The 17,129-nt window shown below is 33.5% G+C and overlaps 1 protein-coding gene and 1 non-coding gene across 2 annotated transcripts in view; one reads left to right on the top strand and one right to left on the bottom strand.

Annotated features, from left to right (window-relative positions):
• LOC125072250 (neurobeachin) overlaps positions 1-17,129 on the bottom strand; it is a 420,639-nt gene that overhangs the window by 351,173 nt on the left and 52,337 nt on the right. The window lies entirely within an intron of this gene.
• Positions 9,460-9,532, top strand: Trnaa-agc. Its single transcript has one exon. It is a non-coding gene; the product is annotated as a tRNA-Ala (tRNA).

Genomic DNA, 17,129 nt, shown 5'->3' with positions numbered 1-17,129 from the left:
TATTTTAGAATAAAATCATATTTTATTCATGAGTATTATGAATTATTTCGCACATTTTTATAATATTTGTAAATGACTAGTGTTTCTAATGACATTTTCACGATACATCCAGCTCGCGAGCGGTCTGTAAGTTGACAGAATTATACAGTTTAGCTACGTTATGAGATCGTTCTGTATGTTTGAGCGCAGTAATCTCAGAACTACCAGCCCGATTTGAATAATTATTTTTGCGTCAGACAGCTTTTTTTTGAGCAAGGCTATATAATTTAAACCTCCGGTCCTGAGATAATGAGATGCACATAGTTATGTACTCATCAGCTTGTTTTACAATAAAACGTTAATAGATGCCATATTACTGTATGATAATTATTTCATATAGAGATACTGAAACTGTCATATTAATAGAAATACATCTATTAAACAATGTATAATTAATGAGTGTTAATTAATACATATATACAAATTACTAACGGATTAAACACGTGTTAGATGTACATGATAATTAACATATCGCCAATATTTACGAAGATAAAAATGAATGAATGAACATCACACTCGAGAGAAACATACTAAGAAATATTAAGAAGCAGTTGATTGCGAAGCGGCTGACAAATGCGGGACCATCGCTCCGCCAGCTAATATTCGTGTTGCCTTATATAAAACGTGACTGCGACTCGGCCCCCATAGATAAGCGACCTCGTCAATTACCTAAGGCGTCGAATACAAATACTTTCGCATCGTGTTTGTTTTCAATGTTGTGACTCAACGGAGTTACATGCGAGGAAATTAGTTTCTAAGTTTCCCATTTGATCTCAGGTTCACGTGTATACGAGTTTGACTTATTATATTATTCGGTTTAACGCATAGCGTTAGCTACGAAGATCGCTCCGCAGTAGGTAAATATCCATTATGTAATTCGAGACGATTCGAAAACTTAAAAACAAGTTTGGGAACACAAAGGTTATTCGAGGCGGACTCGAGTCTGCTAGACATCCAAGTCTCTTACTGACAGGATGACGGATTGATTTACGTATTAAACCGCTTAGCGAGGTTTTATAGATGTTATCTGTTAAAGATTAAAAGGTAAAAGCGGTGACACGTATCACGAGGCGTTCATTGGCGATCGGGTGGTATCGAGCACTCGTATGGTTTCCGAGAGGCACGGAAAAAATGAGCATACACGTACACACGCCTCACGAGCAGATCACAACGACGTTATGACGTCTCGGTTATCACACACGGCGAGTCGGATAGCGCAGGGCGCGCGTCAGGTCGCGTGCAGGCGCCAGGGCGGGCGGCCGATCACTGAAGGCGTCCCGGGCGCCCCGCGCGTCCCGCGCACCGCGCACAGCCTCATCCCCGCAACAGAATCTCTCAATTATTTTATTGGGAAAGTTAATGAGACGAGAGTCATCGACCGGTTCGTTGTCCCATTCCCATGGTTACATCCAGACGCAGACCCGTCTATTGCCCGTACCGTGCACATACATAAAAAAAAACAAGTTTGTGTCAATGTTTTCTCATTCCCGTTGGATGCTATACACCTACACCATACGCACAAATAATTAAAATAAAAAAAATATAAAAACAGTAACGTTTCATATTTCGCAGAAACAAATTCCATCAAATATAGAAACGGTGAAAAACGGTGTTTCATATAAATGTGTCGTGCATAAGACTTCAAAGGCTCCTGCCTTTGAGGCCTAACAAGCAACGAAATATTAAGAGTGTGTGAATATAATGCGTGACCCACGGCTACTGGAACATAATTTTGGAATCGGATCCCGTAACATTAAACATAACGAATCACTATCATCAATCATAACGTAAACGTCTTACAATTGAAAATTAATCGATCGACTTACATTAGCGGTGATAAATATCTTACCGAAGCTATCTTCGATCGAAGCATTTATCACTCAAGTAAAATTCGCCCCCGGGAGCTGGGTTAATAAAACATCACAGCAAAAATACTCAAAACTTATAAACATTAGATATATAGATATAGGTGTGCAATAAAGAATATATAATAATAAATAAATAAATATAAAATGGAGCTGCTAACTCTTTATCAGGTTAATCCTGCATTATAAACGTGATTCTTCCGTTCACAAATTGGAACAAATATTTGATTTCAATGAAAATTTAGTCACGCAGCTCCTTCCGGGACATTCGCTTCATAGCAACGACTCTCGAATTCAAAGCCGAAATATAAATGGACACGAGAATGCGAGATAAACTCAGATTCAGTATTAAGTAGGTGGAGGATACCGCAGCCGTGATACAAGTGTTGCGAATACAAATAGCGGAACTTTAATGATACCAGTCGACTAGTTATGCTCCTATGTATTTAACTTATTATAATTTTAGCTTTAAGAGAAATTAAGAAAAAACACACTTCGATATAGGTTCTAGAGTGAACGACGTCCTTCAAAAATGCAGTTAATGACCATAACCAAAACTTGGTGAGTGCTCGATTGGTAAACAATTGTTTTATTTGTGTTATTCTCATGATTAAAGTCATGTAAATATATGTATTTCGTTTAATCCCGCGTTTAAATCTAGAATCACCAAATTTCACTGTAGTGTAGGCTACATTTTGATGTCTAATGCTCTAATAAAGTCTGTATAATTCCAATATTCTTTCTTTAACTTCCGAACTGGAGAATACAGCAATAAAGCGATGAGATATTAAAACTACACGCTAAATCTGAGTTGTCTTGCTTGGAGTTAGGCTCTACGAAACGTTTACACGTACAAAACTTGTGTGTTCGGCCGCCCTCCGCACTCGATTTTTTTTTATTTCAATAATAACAAAAGTCTAAGTATAAGTATCTTTTTTATGTTACATGGGGCAAACGAGCAGGAGGCTCACCTGATGGAATGTGATTACCACCGCCCATGGACATCTGCAACACCGGGGGGCTTGCAGGTGCGTGCTATATTTGCGTGCTATATTTATATATAGGCCTGCCGGCCTTGAAGGAAATATAGTTTAAGTCTCATATAATTTTCATCTACGAGATTTAGCTGTGTTACTTATCTTCATGTAGTCACTTTTTAATATTTCAAGACATCAGTCAACACAATTTGGTTTAATTCTACGGTTGAAACACCTAACAACTCAATCAGATCAAATATTTATATAACACTGGTAACAAGTACAATGTAAAAAACGATGTATATTCTTTCAACATACATTTTCTCAGTTAATATATACGCCAGTGTACAGTACTCAATTAGTAGTACACATCTTCCCAAAGTTAATATTTAGGTGAACTGCCCTTGTTTACGAAGCTCATTAAAAATTTCGACTTTCGGTTCAGTCGTGGAGCTGAACTCATTACGTGTAACCAACGCATTATGAACGTTTGGAAACAAATGTATGTTCTCGTTTCAAATTTACAAAATTTCTATTCTGATTATAATTAAATTTGAAATACCTATCTACTCTTATTACATATCTTGTTTCATTTATGAACTTCTTATCGAAGTGAAGTTGAAGTTACCTTTATTACTTTTATTCGTGTTATATTGTTTTAACTATAAGTCTAAATGTAGTTTATAGAACAATATTATACATACAATAAAGTTCGTCATTTTTGAAAGTCAGACGTATGGAAAGCTTTTAAGGGTTTTGTTAAGGAATAAAAAATTGTTAAGGAACGCTTGTGTGCGAAAGGTTACTATACAATTAGTGAGTTTATGTTTGATAGCACACTTTGGGAATGAAACGATCGCCTCCTGGCTGTTTCTACTCATATACAATTATGTATATCATTAATTTGACGTAAAAAAAAAGGCCCGCTGAGTTTCTTTCAACGATTCTTCTTAGGTCAGGGTGTTTTCTTTTTCCGAACCGGTGGTAATGTTTAATTTGACCATCAATAAGAAAATGTAATACTTCTATATTGAATAAAGGAATTTGAGTTTGAGTTTTGAGTTTTGCTCATGAGTGTTAATTTTTACAATGCCTTATACTATCGGGAACACGATTACTCTTTATAAATAAAAATAACATTAACCTAACCAGATTTAAGGGATCTGTCAAAAAAATTAAATTACAATAAGAAAAATGTGCCGAGAATTTAGCTATATTATATTTATTTTTAAAAACGCAAGGCAAAATTTATCGAAATATAAAATAATTAAAAAAACTCATTACTACAATGTATTAAGTAGCTTGGAATAGAGTGCAAAAAACATGCCTATTTTCTCCTTCTTTCATAGGGCGAGTTTCACGAGCCTGCCACGTAGGTATAGTGACGTTCATTGTTTGCCATTCGTCTCGTCTTCGTGCACGGCACCATGTGAAGTCGCCGTCGTATGAAAGCACAATAAATCATTATCAAACTTGCCTATCAAAAATACGAGAGGAAATCATTGGTACTCATTCCAAATTATTTTAAATGTAACTTTGTTTTTGAAAATAAATAAATTGAACTCTGTTTACAACACTAAAAATGTACACATTTCAGCAAAAAAAATCTCTCTTACTGAAAAAAAAAAGTTTTATAATTTACATTATCTATCTTATAATAAGTATGGGGAGGCCTCTTAAAGCGCACTTCAAATGAGACGGTCCGATTACAGGAACAAGTCACGAATGCACTAGTTTTCCATCCGTATTCTTCCCATGGAAGCGAAATACATGATCTACATAATTGATTAAACCGCTTATGATTTCGCGTAACACACAAAGAAACATAGAAGACAAAATCTCCTTCCTTTAACAGACGAATTAATTTTATTTCATAACAGTTTGCCGGTGACTTGGTTTATTATTCATTTCGAGTTATATTTCTACAAAAAAACTACTGGGCGTAGGAAAACAAGAAACTAATGCGTTAAACGATTCGGAAAACAGCATCGAAAATCCATTACTGAGGTTCCGCAGTTGAACCCTCAATTGTGACGCAACGCACGTTTGTACAGCGATCGCTGCTACCTGCGTGTGCGTGAGATATTTTAAACAGATTACAATCAAACGATCTAACGAAAAAATAAAGGTTGACTATGTACAATGTACATTTTAAAAATAGTTGAAATATATTATTACTTAGAAGTTTAGGGCATCAAAATCTACACATTAATATGTTGCCTAAATTACAACCCCGGAAGACCTCATAAAGAACATATGGTATATTGTATAACAATAGACTTATGTAACATATAATACCTAATAGGATAACTGTCAATGATCAAAATTATAATCACTACACATAAACTCTGACTTTGAAGGTAATTGCTGATTTGTTTAAATTTCTAGCTAAACACAAATACGGCAATAAACAAAAAAAAAAATCAAGTTAAAAATGTATTTTTAAACGTTTCGGGAGAAAATCGTTGAGCCACATTGAGATTCCGAACGCGTTATGAGAGCGATTGCCAATACTCGAACACGGTTACATATAAAACGTGTCATAAATGGGCCAAGAGTTATATTATTCGTCACGTGTTATTAATCATTTTATAATTATAATAAATTTATCTTATATTGAAATTGAATATAATAAGGATTTATATTTGAAATACGAATACAATACAAGCACTTTTGAGTCGTCATTTAACAAACTATATTAAGTGAGAAGAACCGTAGAATCTCAGTAGTTAATCTTATTCAACATTGAAAAGTACAAAGTCATGTTAGTTAAATACAATTATACATGTATATAAAACCTCCTGCTACAATTTGTATATCAATAATGACATTACAAAAAACTTCGTTAAGTAACAGAATAAGAATTATTTAGAAAGAGTTAATCATCTAATTCTTATATTTTACAAACTAAGTCGCAGTGCAATAATAAATACCCTGAGCAATGTTGCCAGGTACTTACAGGCGTCAGGTGACTTTATACAGCGCTTCATTTGAAACGGATAGCAATACAATGGATATTTCACGTAACCAATTTTAATAACACAGGAATATCATCATGCATAATACCAATGTGTTTAAATAAGTAAAAAACGGTACAACTTGCTAGAACAAATTGTTAGCAACAGCCGAAGAACCAAATAATACAAAATAAATAAGCGAGGCGCACGTCGCCCGAACAAAAATACTTGATGATTTATTTACCGGTTGGGTCATAAACACGGGGATGCTCGACCAATTACAATTTGTTATCTCTCCATACAAAGGTGTGGGTAAAAATTGCTACTGTAACGATGACTTTCATTGTACTCTCCCGTGTCCCGACTCCCGACCAATCGACATTGTAACGGGAGGCCTTTAAATAAATTGTTAAATCTTTACACACAGGTCGTAACATAGCACTTTGCTTGGAGATTAAAATTATATTCAAAATAACTACGGAAATACCCTGTAAACAAGTTGATTTCACATTATTGTAATTTTACGAAATAACAGATTTCATAAATAAAGTTAACAAAACTCTTTAAAATCAAGCTTTAATTTCGCGACCATGATTTTATTATCCCAGTGATGGGGATAATCTACGTTTATACATCAAACATACGTGCAAAATTTCAACCCAGTCAGTTTAGTTGAACTGATTTAAAATTCAATTGGAAGAATTGACCCAAACACACAAGTTACACAAAACATTAGCTCGTATTGTGACAAGGTTCGTACTCAGGTGACGCCTTGAACCTTGATACAACTTTGAATTAATTATAGAATCAAATACTAAGCAAGTACGCAAGGTTTTCATATAAAGTTTGTTTCATGGTTGTTGTTATTGTCTTTTGCGGTTTGCAAGCTACTTTTACCTTTCCCTAATTTCGCAAAAGGACAGAAACTTATTGAATTATAAAAATGTGATTGATATTTTTTTTTAAGATCAATGAGCATTCGTAAGATTAATGTTATTATTTTCCCCAAGTATAATACTTTCGCGTAGACGAGAAAGGTAGCTGTCGAAATCTAAGCTTCAGAAATAAAACGATCAAACTATGAATGGCACTCGGCTCGAACACTTCTTAATTCAATTTGTTCGGCCTTACATTGTACTTTTTCTTTTCTATATATGTATAGATATTGAACGTTGTATATTCTTAAGATTAATCAATCGTGACGTATCTGATATATTGTAAAAATACAAAAAAAAAATAAAAAGCATTTGACGTAACAATATTACATACTACATTACCTGAAAGTAGACCCGGCGAGAACAGACCGGATGTGGAACGCTGAGCTTTGGCACAGGCTGGGAGAAGCATGTTTAGCAATAGATGACGACGAAACCTTATGCTAAGAGTGCTCAGGCCGAATTACTTCGACAGACACAATTCAAGCACACGAGCATTAGAAAACGTATAACGTTCCCTGAGCTATCCATAGCAACAACTTATGAATATAAGTGACCAGCTGACTTTACCTTCATCTATTCAACAATAAAAATCGTTACTCGCTGAGAAAAAACATATCAATCTATTTGAACCACTCTTTAATATACAACACAGCTGTATAGCAGTCCATAGGGAGCAACTTACTTCTAAATATCATTTAGTGCCGTATACCATACACGAATAACCTCCAAGTAAAATACCTTAGGTATGTCACATGGAGATAGAGTCTCATTAACGACTTGAAGTATTAATTTAACCTAAAGAGAAGAGACGAGAGGAGGAGAGAGAGAGGCTGTTAAACACAATTAAAAATATTGTAAGTTTAATTTGAATTAATTAGTTTTATTATTATGCATCTAATAATACGATCGCATACAAGTATACGTTCATTTATGTTAGTAAAGCACACAACCGTCTGTCGGTAACTGGCCACTGACATAAATCAATCACAGGAGAACAAATCAATCCTTACACCATTGGGAAGATGTAATGTCCTATTGTTCGTGTTCTATTTAAATAAAATCAGCTTTCAAATGATCATGAATCAGAACAAGCAAAGGTTATTGTTTTCCTGTATAATAATTGACGATGTAGATCAATATTTAATTAAATGTTAAAGTTTTTTGGGAACATTAATAATATGGCAAATATTTGTACATTCGAGCACGTAACTCCGAGACTTGTACTCTTTTCTCGCATAAATGAAACATTTACGAATATAATGAAAAATTTACATAATGTATGTATCGCTGATCGCAACTCCCTCGAGCCGACTGTAACATCTCATTGCGTCAATAAATTATAATTTATTCGCGAGACACGAACACGTATGTTATTTAATTCTCAATCCTTTCAGATACAATTGATGAAAACAACGCGCTTAAAAAACCGTTTCTGATACGGTGGAAATACAATTCCCTTGAAATTTGTTAACCTAAGGCGACGTTTAGCGACAAATTAAAAGCTATTTCATTAATTGAGACATTTCAAGTTTTATAATAATACATCATTAAATCAGGTAAGTGTAATATTACATGTCTAGAATTACTTGAACTTGACGATTTAATAAGTAACTTAATATTGTATTTGACAAGAACATTTATACTTGACGCAATATTAACTCGGGAACTTAGAAATAGAATTGTGATATCCAAATCCTGAAATTAACAACACTACAATTAACAGAAAAGCTAAACTAATTTACTTGGTGATAGGGCTTTGTGCAAGCCTGGCTAGGTAGGTACCACCCACTCATCAGATATTCTACCGCCAAACAGCAGTACTCAGTATTGTTGTGTTCCGGTTTGAAGGGCGAGTGAGCCAGTGTAACTACAGGCACAAGGGACGTACCATCTTAGTTCCCAAGGTTGGTGGCGCATTGGTGTGGTAAAGAATGGTTAATATTTCTTACAACGACATTTGTCTATGGGAGGTGGTGACCACTTACCATAAAAAATGATATCATAAAAAAATATACAAAGCTATAAATACAAAATAATCTCACAAAAAGGTCTCGAACATATTACTCCCACAATAATTAAAAAACACTAGCATTTAAATTTCCAGACAACATCCATCCATTTCGTTCCATCGCCGATGTAATGTTAAGATACAAGCATAAAAGACATTGTCGCAATAAGAGGATACATGTATATAACGTCGCATTAAATTTGCATATTGTGGAGGTATAGTGCACGCGACGTGTTCCAGGAGCCTCGGGCCACGAGGAACAGAGGTGCATTTTATTCAGATTCACTTAGCTTTTGAATATTGCGCTCTGTCGGCTAACGCGATAGTCAGTTTATGTCTTAGATTTACCAAAGTAATGTAGGTGTAAACCTTAGTTTAAAAGTCATAATTCAATATTAAGAAAAAATTACAGTTTCAATTTTTTTTTATTTTCATGGCTCTGTTTTGTTTCTTTCGTGTTATGCAACAAAGAGTATTATTTTAAATAACTGTTCTAAAAGGTTTATGTTATAAATATTTACTATAAATTTCAAGAGAAATAATACATTATGTAATATTTTTAATGCATTATTAAGAAGAGATACTTATGCCCTCGCCAGAGACCACTTTTTTTTTATCGCTTAGATGTTATTTCCTTTACGCATACATTGCACAATTTCGAACGTAAACTACCAAGGGGGCGTAGCTCAGATGGTAGAGCGCTCGCTTAGCATGCGAGAGGTACCGGGATCGATACCCGGCGCCTCCATATTTAATTTATTACTATTATTTATTTTACTATAAATTTGAAAATTATCTACTATATCCTATCAAAAATAATTATTTTCTAAGTCAATTTAGATCACAAATATATTTATAATAAAGCTAGGAATGATATTAAGACGATATAGACGATTATGCAAATAATAATTAAAAACTCGAAAATTATAATTTTATTCAGTAGCTTGTATAAATATAACTCATTATTACTTGACGTTCTCTTATTACCTTTGATATTAAAGCACTCGAGCTCAGCGAACAGCTCTCAATAATTTTAAATCGTACGGAGCATTTTCAATTAAAATTATATAATTAAACTCGAAATCTTTTCTTTCCCAAATAATAAAACTTCTTTTATAGAAACAGGCGTCGGACGCTGATCAATTAAGCGCGAAGCTGCGAGCGCTGCAGCGATTGATATAGGAGTCCTAATTGAAAGAATACTGCTTTGTCGGATATTGAAACTGAGAATGACAATCGGCTTGACAAGCTTGAGATGTTAATCATTTCCGGAGCTAAAATTACAGTGGCAGAGTCTCCTCGTGAAACACTGAACCCAAATCTGAATCGATTGATGCAGATATATGTAAGGAAATATTATGATTTAATTACATTTTATTTATATTCCTACGTATTTTATTGTCGATGATGAGTACCTACTGAAATTCTTGGCGGTCCTTGATATACTCTACATTCCAAACTTTAAATTAAATTCAAAAGTTCCCCCTACGTAAGCAAGAGCCTACTTTGAATATTTTGATTTTGATTCGGCACTATATGGTTATTATATCGATTATAAATAGATATTACCAGATGAGCGAGCACGGCATATAGCGAGCACGGATAATATATTAATGTAAAATTCGAAGAGCGTATAATTTAATCAGCGGTGTCAACGTAGTTAATTGACAAATGAACTGAACCTACACATGTTATATCTACTGCACTGTAGAGCGTGTTGGTTTTATAAACATATTTAATTTAAACTGTATAAACCAGCTAGAACGTCTGTCGCTACACAATTAAACAAACGTACACAACACTAACTTCCAGAGTTTAATTTTCTCCATCTTAACTAAGTCCAAGACTGCCGACCGCTAACTGCAGACCGTTTTCATAGCCGTTGCTTGTTCGGAACTAAGTTGTAACCGCTTATTCACAACTGAGAATTTCAAGCCATATATAAAGGTACTAACATCTTAGTAAAATTATTTAGAGGTTTATTAATAGATAGATGAACTGTAATAAAGGGATTTATTTAAAACTTTTCTGTGGAGTATGTAATTTACAACGCTTACGGCTTTCGCCCTGTTATACCCTGTTCAAGTTAGCTTGATCTTTTTGACAGACGGGTTAGTGATGGGAAACAGTAAATATAACATAATATATAATAGTCGATGGAACGATGGAATGCGTAATTTAAATTAGAATTCAATTTTTTTCTAAAAAGAGTTATACCAGCTAAAGAGACCCCAACCACTAGCCAAAGAGACCCCAACTAAAAGGACCCCCGTTCGTAACAATAACTTAACAATGATCTTTAATAAGGATTTTTTTAATCGATATTTGTAGCAGTTTCTGCCTGTTATTCGCGTCCCTAGTGTCCGACCGATGTAACATTGTACAAGCGTCTATTTTTTTCAGTGTTTCTATTTAAATTTTACTTTGAAGCAATAATATATAATAGAAAAAGTCTTAAAATTTTCGGATAACGCTTGAATCTTCAGGAACTTTTGTGTATTTTTTTTAAATATTTTTACAATTTTTAAAATCATTGAATTAAGATAAGAATATGTGCGTCATTGCAAAGTTATGTCGATCCGAAAAAATTACATCTGTCACAAAGATCAAGCTATCTTGGGTATAATAGTATATTAAGGTATATAAAACAATGCATATCATTCATTAGTGTAAAGAATACATACATACATATGTCACTGTTGTCAAACTTGCTTCGGTCTCATTAAACAGGTACATAATAAAAATTGCCGTGATATTTGTGTTAAGCAATTTTATTTTTAATAAATCCCTCAGTTTGAACTTACTCGAGAAGCTCAATAGACAGGTATCGCTTGTCAATGTTTGTGTCTATGGCATTAAAAAAATCTCATTATTACTCTACATCGGAATAGTTGTCTTTGAAAAACCACAGAATAAACGAATGTTGGATTTGTAATTAACAACAACTAGGTGTAATTTAATTGCCGTCTTCTCCTCAGAATTCACATTCTTTACCGGTAATGATGCTTGAACTTAAAAAAACAAATATATGAAAATGTTTGGATTTGTATTTTTTCGTAATTTGTCGGTTTTAACTTTCCACAATAAACATCATACGACAATTTTGATTTAATCTAAAACAGCCATAAAATGGAAACTAAAATAGAATATGTTTACGAATTGGAGACTCGAGGTTTTTGCATGAGGAAAAAGGTCTCAGGGCAAGTCTCCCGGGAGTTTTCGAAAGCGGAATTGAATTTTGTCGTAGAAACTAATTTTAATAGACGAAGCCCACGGTTCGAATTCGGGGTAACAAGTTGGAAGCGAAAAATATTTACGATATCACAATTATCAGTAATGAATGAACTACGTATGTATTATTGTATCTGAAATTTTAATAAGGGGCACACTGACGTCGGGTCTCGTCATTCCCTCCTTTGCAATTCAGCATTCTTTCATGATTCTTATTATTACTATTTTGATTCCACGTTACTCTTTATAATAATAGAGTTATTTTTTTCAGAATTTCATTGTATCTATGCCGATGTTATAAACACGAAATTACTTCAATCATATAATAAATTTAACGCAGAGTCACGGGGAATAGCTATGTTTTATAATAAAAACGCTCACAGCAAATTATTTGATTATTATCTGTAAAATTATTTAATGACTAGACAGTATAATAAATTTTTTATTAATTAATAATAAATCATATATGATTATACATATATAATAATAATAATTTTTATTTGAAGTATCATCGACTTATATTGTTAGTAATACAAAACTTAAACGTCTACGAAATATATAAAATAATTTAGTAGATATGTTTAGTTATGTATATATATGGACAAGTAAAGTACATAGTTTGTAAAAGAACCTATTAAGTAGAAAACGCTTTAAATTGACAATAATTGTCTGTTATCCCTTTCTTCTTCAACACTTCTTTCAAAACTTCTTTATTTTGCCCGCAGGTAAAAAATAACAAAGACAAAAAATACGAAAGTAGGCGCACGTACGCGTCGAGTACCAGGGCGACAAAGATGACAAAGAGTAGTGTGTGACACCCTTGAGTCCTTTTACATTCGTCGTGCGACGTCGTGTGATAAGTGTTATTTTTATTTTAACCAAGTACATGTTAGAAATAAAATATATCGATAAAAATACGCTGACATTGTTAAAAATTACATAAAGAGTTAAAGACGCTTGAATATTCTAAAAAAAAATTATCCTGTTTATTATAAAAAAATTAACCAGTTATCAAAACATTTTTACATCATATATATATTAAAGGAATTTAAAAAAAGACGGTAGTCGTATCACTGATTACTTTATAGGTATACTTCTCCGTTTAAGCAGGTATTGCAAATTTTAGTTTAATAATTTATATTAGTTTAATTTAATGCGCGACAACTAGCGAGAAATACGGAAAACGTGAAGTACGTCATAAAATGCTCGCAGCGCCATCTTTGCAACGGTGAATATACCATGACGAAGTTGAAAATCTGTTAGACTTGAGAAAACATTTTGCTTCTCATCGTGCTTCAGCCTATTTACGATAGATGGCGCTAGTAAACGGGCTCCGAAACTCAACCCTCCCATAATGTAGGGAATAATTTTGAAATATAATTTTATATTAAAACAGATTCAAATAAATAATAATAATAAAAAAAAAGAATAATAAAACATCAAGTTGAATCTGGATTTAACGTATAGTATTTTGATCAGGTTATCACGTACCTGAAACAAAAGAAAAAAATAAATTAGCAATTTATGATAAGCTAATCAATATATATATAACTGACGTTGAGTATAGTTTTGTTATTCTATAGTAACGCCCATTCAAACTGCTACTAAGTTTTTTAATTTGTTCTATTTCATATTTTTCAAACATACCATCTATAACAATATTTACGCACAAATAATTACGTGTACGAAATAAATTATGATACATATATGTATAACATGAAACCAGGGACCTCCTGACTATAGGTAAATACAGAACCGCCAGTACAAATATTTTTTTAGCATTAGCAGCCTGTACTTTTTCCCACTGCTGGGCTAAAGGCCTCCTCTCCCTTTGAGGAGAAGGTTTGGAGCATATTCCACCACGCTGCTCCAATGCGGGTTGGCAGAATACACATGTGGAAGAATTTCGTTGAAATTATACACATGCAGGTTTCCTCACGATGTTTTCCTTCACCGCCGAGCACGAGATGAATTATAAAGTGGTGCCTGCCTGGTTGAACCCGAAATCATCGGTTAAGATGCACGCGTTCTAACCACTGGGCCATCTGGGCTCAAATATTAGGGATAAGAAATAATTACATGGTTTATTACATTTCCGGAAAGAGTCATATCAACCATATTCAAATAATTAAAAAAATGTCAATGTTTATATATAAATATTTACATATACATATATTACTAAAAGTACAAACATTTTATCTTAATCAAATGGTATTACTAGTTCACCCATAATGTCAAGGCGAGGTCAGATAGCAATCGCTTTACGTAAAAATGAGGAGAAAGCAGAATTTTTCGAATACCGAGTTATTTCAGGTTATTAAAAAAATATATTAAATGCCAAAATATCTACTGCTTACCTCCTCGTGATTTTCAGTTAATCATAGCTTTAATTAGCGTCTCAAGGGGAATTTTTAAATCATACTTTAATTGACATTTCCGAACGGAAGCTTGTCTTTGATTATTTTTTCATACCAAAAAGAGGCGAGATGGGCCCCCAATTGAATGCGTAGATTTTTTTGACAGTCGCAAGTTCAACTACTTGCACATATTATTCATAAAAATGCTTTAGTAACGAAGTTAATCATATTCCTCTTATAACAAATAAATAAAGTTGTGCATATTTTGCGATATGAAGTAAAATAGTACATTATCTCATTCCATATAACGATTTCAGATACTTTTGTAATACCACTTTGAACCCTCTTAATGAAAACTCCAATTGAGTTTTCTCAATTTTCACTTTTTAGTTTATTATTTGTTCTATTGTTATTTTTTTAAATTTAAATACTATAGTGGCAAGTAACAATATTTTTTTATTATCTAAGCGTTTCCTCAACAACAACAAAAATATTCATTTGAGTAATTTTATGAAGAGGGAGTGGGGAGGGAGGGACTCTTTATTAAAATTACAAGTATTTATACAAGCGAAGCGGTGCGAGTGAGCCAAAATATGTGTAAATAAGTGATAGAGGTCGACGCGGACCCGCCGGGGACAAGTAATAGGAAGCTCATTAGTAAAGTGCACCGTAGCGCGGTCTTTATTTGCTTTATTTGTTTGACCGACAATTTTATGACGGTTACTGTTTTATCAATATAATTCATTTATTTAATATGTCGGTTAAGTTTTTTTAATGTATAACAGCACAATACTTGTTGATCACATGTGTCTTGCAGTTTTCTTCTGATAGAAATAATCTCTAAGCCTTTTTACTTGTTGGTAGATCTTTGTGAAATTTTTACATGTTGCATGTGTTTGTGTATATTACACACACACACATACATAGTTTTGCGCTCTATCAATCTATCTCACTATTTTTTTTCGTAAATATGTCCGAAATTTATTTATAAAAGTACACTTTAAAAAAAGTCATGTTCAACACCTCAATTAGATGAAGAAAAAATGTACACAGTCTCGAGAGCGCCCGTTAACGACCTCAACCCCACGGATCATTTGTCACTCGGCGTTAAGACATCTAAACGATCAGGCAGCTTCTCGGTGAGTGATAAGGTTTTTATTTAAAATAATAGCGAACTAATGTGAAATAAACACATATTATCAAATTGTAATCACTTAACTCTGTATCAAATTTGGTTACGAACAGTTTGTAAAACATTTAAAAGTAATAAACAAAAATTAGGATAAGGATATAAAAAAAAAAAAACAAAATGAATAAAAATTTAATTAAGCTGATGCCGCTAGCTTGATTTATAATCACATTTTATGTTTGTAAAGCTCAACACAAAATAAAATGAATAACATTAATGTTCAAAGAGTCTTTAAATTAAAAAAGTAAATGCATTTATATTTACGAAGCCGTGAATGGCAAAATTCACACTTAAATAAACATAAAACAATCACGATGTAAGACTGTGCAGAGAATAATATTAAGATTATCTGGCAGATATGATTATTGAGGGTTTGTTTGCACAAATCATATAAACGATATAACAGAAACAGTTGGATTTATGATTATTTCCTGCGTCTTAGTAGGCGTTACGCGTCTTGGAGTAGTCAATTGTAACTGCGTAGAAAAACTTTACATAATGTGATGTCCACTCCACTGATTTCTAATACGGCGCATTAACAACGGCGACTCGCCAAATCCTTGTGCAGCCTACGAACAAGTAACGAGACCGACGAGACAATTCACTTAGATAATACGTAATTTAAATAAATAAACGTTTGCCTAATAACTTTCGCGATCCTGCGTCATACCCATGTTCGAGTTCACTTCAACACCCACGCGTCTCGTCGTGACATTCATGAAGGATCTGAGCTCACTAGCTTTGGATACGGAGATCTCACTGGTTTGTTAACTGAATATGATACTTAGATTTCTGTCTACAATATTGTGCTTTAATTATAGTCGAATTATTATAATACAAATATAGCGTAGTAAACTAACCGATTTGTACCTACAATTTGAAAATGGAAATATGCAAAGTCTGAAATCAGAATCACTATCGACTATACGTATTCCTCCAACGATAATTGATATGGCAGACCGAAAATCGGTCAATTATAATTATCAATGTATAGAGATTACATCATAGTTCACAATGCCGCGACAGGTCTCGCCTTGCAACGCATGCAACACAACCGTAAGTGTTAAATGCTCTGTGACATAAATCTCAATCACCGTCGTTGCCTTTTATGTATATTCTTCCTCTACCTTTTAGTTTTAATTAGCCCCGGGCTTTATTTGCATTAAAAAGTTGTAATGTACGATACAATGTGCGGTTAAGACAGAGTACCTACTCATACACGAACGTAACGAATACATAACAAGCCAATAAAACAATTAATTATTATTCATTAGTAACTTCATTTTGATGCAATAAAGTTTGCTCGACATCTATATTTATCGAAGCTGTGCGTTTAACTATACAACTCCAGGTTTGTATAGTTAAACGCACTGCTCTCCGGAATTATCGAATATCAATAGATGTCCCGTTTATCGACTGAAAAGTTATTGGCTATATAAACGCTACATTTCGAAGCAGCGGAGCAGCAACCACGAACGTCTAAATGCAGAAAAACCGCCGTCGTCGTGATTAATTACCATATATAGCCATATATAATCCTGGCTCGATATATTAGATATTAAAGTGAT

The sequence above is a fragment of the Vanessa atalanta genome, chromosome 21 (assembly GCF_905147765.1).
Source record: "Vanessa atalanta chromosome 21, ilVanAtal1.2, whole genome shotgun sequence".
Classification (NCBI taxonomy): domain Eukaryota; kingdom Metazoa; phylum Arthropoda; class Insecta; order Lepidoptera; family Nymphalidae; genus Vanessa; species Vanessa atalanta.
Note: the sequence above shows the minus strand (reverse complement) of the source record. Positions and strands in the feature narration are given on the sequence as shown.